This window comes from Hippocampus comes, unplaced genomic scaffold (genome assembly GCF_001891065.2).
Source record: "Hippocampus comes isolate QL1 unplaced genomic scaffold, H_comes_QL1_v1.1 scaffold155, whole genome shotgun sequence".
NCBI lineage: Eukaryota > Metazoa > Chordata > Actinopteri > Syngnathiformes > Syngnathidae > Hippocampus > Hippocampus comes.
The window spans coordinates 1296941-1302188 of NW_017804967.1; the positions used below are offsets into that span (position 1 = coordinate 1296941).

A 5248-nucleotide genomic window follows, 5' to 3' on the forward strand; every position below is an offset into this window, starting at 1 on the left:
GATAATTGCCTGGCAACCAGTTCAGGTTATACGCCGCCGACTACTCGAAGACGGCTGGGAAAGGCTCCAGCACGCCCGCGAGCCTCATGAAGCCTTGTCATTGATAGTGATTTTTAAATGTCATAATAACAACATATAATAATAATTAAAAGTAATAATCAATAAAATACTATGGAAACTATATATTACATATACAATAAAAATAATAAAATAATATATTTTATCATAAAAATAAATATTGAATGATATTTTTTACATTAACAATAATTGAGAATTTTTTTTTCTTTTCACATTTTTTGGGGGAAATGTATGTTATGCTATTCTTCACATGAAATCATCAGCACATGACTTACTCATGACAGTGGGCAGCAGTGAGAACCCATTGTGGATTGATGAGAACACCCCCACAGTCCGGGATCTCTATCGTGAGCAGCGCCATGTAAGGCAACGAGTGGGGCTTGACTTCTTTTCCGCCGATAATCTCAGTTGCATCGTCTGTAAAAATCAAACATCGTAACAAAAAAATTAAAAAATAAAAAAAAATCAACTTATCAATAATCATCAATCATCAATCAATCAATCACAAAGGGTTTTACTCACTTGGCGCAACCATGAGGAGAGCCGCTGCAGAAAGAAAGCCACTCAACAACATTTTGCCTTCTTCTTAGACCACTTTGGTTCACACCTTTTATCCTCTCTTGGGGGATGCAAAGACATGAGTCCCTCATCTCGGTTTGTGACAATTCTTGCGTGGAAGAAAAATATGTCTTGATGCCATAAGACACATCAGTGATTCACTACAGGGACGTGGGGTCAGGGAAGGCAGCATTAAAAAAGAAAGAAAGAAAGAAAATAATTTAATGATTATGTTAGAGTATTTTCCCTTTTAGTTCCCTGATCCATGTATTATATTGATTTTCTTTTTTTATTCCAAAACAGCCTAATTTGCATAGTTCCTTTTTTTTGCCCGACCTGTCGAGCTCGGGTCATTCTTTGAAGGGTTTTGCAAAGTGGTCACGTAGCACCCCAAAAAGCATGGAGGCAGGGTGGACTGAACAAAATGTATTGAACAAAAAATACAAACTAAGGCGGACACAAAGACAACTGAGCCTTTATCGCGCCAATGTACAGAATGTTGTTTTATCACACATATCCCGAACACACTGATGTTTAAGAGTCTGTATAATATCCTTCTATCGATTGCAATGTGTCGAAGAAGCCCAGCAACATACTGTACTGTGCATAACCGACGAGAGCAGGGGTGTCAGACTCATTTCACACTGTGGGCCGCATACGGCCTAGGAAGATGTCAAGTGGGCCGGACCATTAAAATTATCCCATACTCTGCTATAAATAACTAAAATAATATGTCTTTCCTTTGTTTTGGTCTAAAGAAGCACAAGACCTTTCGGAAAATGTTGAAATGTAATGAACATATCTTTTACAAAACATTTCATGAAGCACCTTCGATTTCCTTAGACAAATGTACAATTTACTTTTATCATTCACATATATGCATTGCAACTGATCCCACTGATTGTACAAAGGCACAAAACTTTGAAAAGTAATTGGTATTTAAAATTTATAGTCATGCATTTCAAGATTAAACGAGATTCATAAAGAAAGGAATTTTTAAAACATTTACACATGGGCAAATAAAATCTCAATTTAATCCCTGCCTACACCCTACAAACGTAACAACAAAATGTAACAAGGAGAGTCCTATTAAATGTGTAAAGAATAAATGATAGCGTCTGCTGTGTCGGGTCTGTCTCAGTGACAGACTGAGACTGCGATTGTCTTGTTCTCTGATCAAAACAATGTTGTCTTCTACTCTTATCAAAACCGTGTGTCCCCTCGCGGATATTCCATGAATTGCACATTATTAAACATATTCATTCTGTGTCTTTTATTATTTTTTTCACTTTTAAATGATCCTGCGGACCTGATCGTACCTCCTTGGGGGCCAATTCCGGCCCGTGGGCCGTATGTTTGACACCCTAGACCAGAGCAAGCCTCGACCAGTTGAGGATGTGGAGACCTACTCACTTGAGTTGAAGTAACTGTGTTTGGCTCCAATGAACAAACGTAAGCGCAATTTATTTATTTGTTTATTCACAATTTTAAAGCAAGATCGTTAAAAAAACACGAACAAGAACAACAACAGCATTTAACTTGATCTTACATTAAATTTTCTTTTGTTTTCTTGCTATCACGTTGTTGAACAGTGTGGGATTGAAATATAATTAAAAGATTTGGAAACAAATACTGGTCTTCAAAAATTCCGTGTTGACCTGGATCGAAACAAGTTTACTAAGAAAGTCCAAATAGAAATATAGACTAATCTTTTATTTTGGGTTTGTTCTTTTACCTCTTACCCCAGAGGAGTCAACCAGTCATGAACCTCAATGCACATTCAATGGGAAACCGAAACTGATGTACCGGTAAATGAAAATCTGACACAGTGACTCGGGTTGCAAAGATGTACAGCATTTAGTCACATTTTTTTCCTTTGGCGTAAAATGTCCAAAATAAAACATTGTATTTTATTAATAATTTTGTTTAGTTTACCAAGACACGTGTTGCATTATATAGTATGCACCTCAGCTATGATTCAATATTTTACACAAAAAGGCCGAAAGTATCAACGTCTCTCATTGCAAAACTGAATTCTTGATATCATCAATAAAATAAATTAATGATGACAGCACTGGCTTGGATTATGTAACCTTCTAATCTAATGTAAATGGCAGCAAGTGTTGCAGTCGGCATCTTCAATTTGATGCACGGATCATCACAGTTTATCCCATAGGCTATCTTCCTTTGTGTTTCTTCGATAAATGACAGCAGAATTTAGAGGGGGGTGTAAATTAGTTTTTCTAGCACTTATTTTTTTCGTACTTTCTGTAATCTCCATCGTGGAACTTGTATTGTGTTTTCACGGGGTGAAGAGGGCTCCAATTAAAATTGTGACCTGTGTGCTGCACACAATGACAAACTTCATCAGTGATGTAATCAAGAAGAAATTCTACTTTACAAAAATAATAAATGACAAGTAGTCTTTCTTTTATGTGTATGTGTGGTTTTTTTTTTCATTAACGCTGTCCTATTTTTCAAAGGAAGTCTTCATGACTGTGTTTTTCTTGTGGTTTTCTCACCCACAAGTGAGACACAGCTTCCTCTTGAGGTCGGTAAATTGAAAGAAGAGGAGACCTTTAAACTCCCATTCAGTGGTAAACCGTTAATCGGGTAACACGACACTAACATATCGCAAAATGAATATCAAGAAAGTTTGTTTTATGGGAACCAAACCAGAATGCTATATACAGTAAACACACTTGATCAGCCATTTAAGATTTTCACCGATGCATTTATTTATTTACTACTAATAGTTAAAATAAAAGGTGGTTCTCAGGGGCTAGAAGTCTGCGAGTCTTTTGCCACAAAGGTGGTTTTGTCAGTGGACTGCAAGTGTGAACGAGAACTGTGCATTTGCCGCGTTGCAGCAATGGTGATGTGTTGACCGCATGTTTTAAGCGTACGTTCTTAACAATGCTGAGATGTGGGAAATGGCATGTTCCACACATGAAGACGCTGATCGGCACCTGCAGTGAAGAGCTGGCTCCCGACCTTGTTCAAGGACACGTGCAGAATACGACTTGAATGACCTGGAAAAAAAAAAAAGCAAAAAAAAAAATATATATAAACTCATGGCGACATTCAAGGGAAACTTTGAGAGCTCCGACTGGCGAGCATTTTAAATATGTCATAATTAAAATACCTTGTCGGAAAGCTACATGGTAGAGGTCTGGATTCCAAATGTTGAAAAATGTGACCTCATAACAAGCGTCACTATTTACAGAACCTTGATAAGATGGCGAACGAGACGTAGTGATAAGATCATTTGGAGCAGATTTTTAAAATAATGACTCACCGTTAGCCACTAGCAGTATGCTGGCACCCTCTTGTGGTATGCAAAATGATTGCAAAATTCTATAGCACTTTATCGACAATATTGTGCCCAAAGCGCTTTGTAAAGCTTCACTTACTCACTTATTTAATACATATTCATTTACTGAACCAGAGTGAACAGAAGTGTGTTGACCCAGCAGCGTTAACCTATGGAAAAGGTTGTCCTTTATAGTTGAAAATAGCTTGATTCATCTTCCACAATGCCTCATCGTACCCTGGCCAAGGATACAATCCATGGTGTTTTTTTTCTTGCTTTAATCTGTATTGTGATGTACCAGCTACATAGCCCTAAGCTAACCTATCGATTCTCCATATGCTGCTGTGATGGTGTGAGAGGCCAGCAGTGAAGAAACAAAGACAAAGATAATTGATATGCTTCCTAGCTGGGCTTTATTGACTAACTGCTTAACAATTGAATTTAATGTTCATTAGCCAGCATAATTTTTCATAAACAGCACAAACGATTCCGGGTGTCCCACTCGAAAATAGCGTGCTTTTCTCACGACGCACGTGACACTCCTACATACACTATGTCACGAATATCCAAACGCACGTGTGACCATTCAACATTCCCCTGTGACGCGCCGACGTTTTGACCCATTCTGACTCGAATTCGAAAATTCTCATTTGGTGTTCATTTTAAATGGCATACTCGCATCTCTAGTCAAGTGACCACGGATTCATACACCGCCCTTGTATCATATATACTTTTTGAGTATTATTTGGTGTAAAAAGTGGTTCAATCGAACCCCAGGGAAAATAGACTGCTGAATGAATTGTTCTTTTACCTGAAAGGTGCAAAAGAGGCCTGAGTGAGGGGAAATTCCAATCCCAACAAATGGCGCTGTTATGGGGGCGCCCATGCCCGGTCACCAGGATTCTGGTGGCCTCCACCCAGTTAAGTGAGCAGATCTGCAATCAGAGTTGTTCCAAGAGTCAACGGTGCGTAACGTCATAGTGTCAGCGCTTCAGTGATGCTCAGAGTGTCAATGCACCTGTGAGTTGGTGTCAGCAGACCGGACACAACGGGCCAACTCGGTGTCCCAAATTCGAAGCTTTCCGTCTTCCCACCCTCCACCCGTTGCCATCACATTTCTCTTCCAAGGACACCATCCCATCGCCTGAACGCATACAACCTTGTCAATGCTTCAAAAGATCTTCAGATGTTAAAATTCAGTAGGACTGCACCCCACTTGAGGTAAAAAAAAAAAAAAGATCACTTTATTGATTGACACCTTGACGGCGCTCGGCTGCTTCATTGTGGGGGGGGGCCGGC

At 39.0% G+C, this 5248-nt stretch overlaps 2 long non-coding RNA genes across 2 annotated transcripts in view; both read right to left on the reverse strand.

Moving 5' to 3' along the window:
* The window catches only part of LOC109527404 (uncharacterized), a 21702-nt gene that overhangs the window by 6169 nt on the left and 10285 nt on the right, over positions 1-5248 (reverse strand). The gene's annotated exons all lie outside the window — the stretch shown is intronic.
* LOC109527392 (uncharacterized) lies at positions 3095-4988 on the reverse strand. The gene is made up of 3 exons (XR_002170517.1): positions 4968-4988; positions 4761-4884; positions 3095-3668 (listed from the first exon to the last, which is right to left on the reverse strand). It is a non-coding gene; the product is annotated as an uncharacterized LOC109527392 (long non-coding RNA).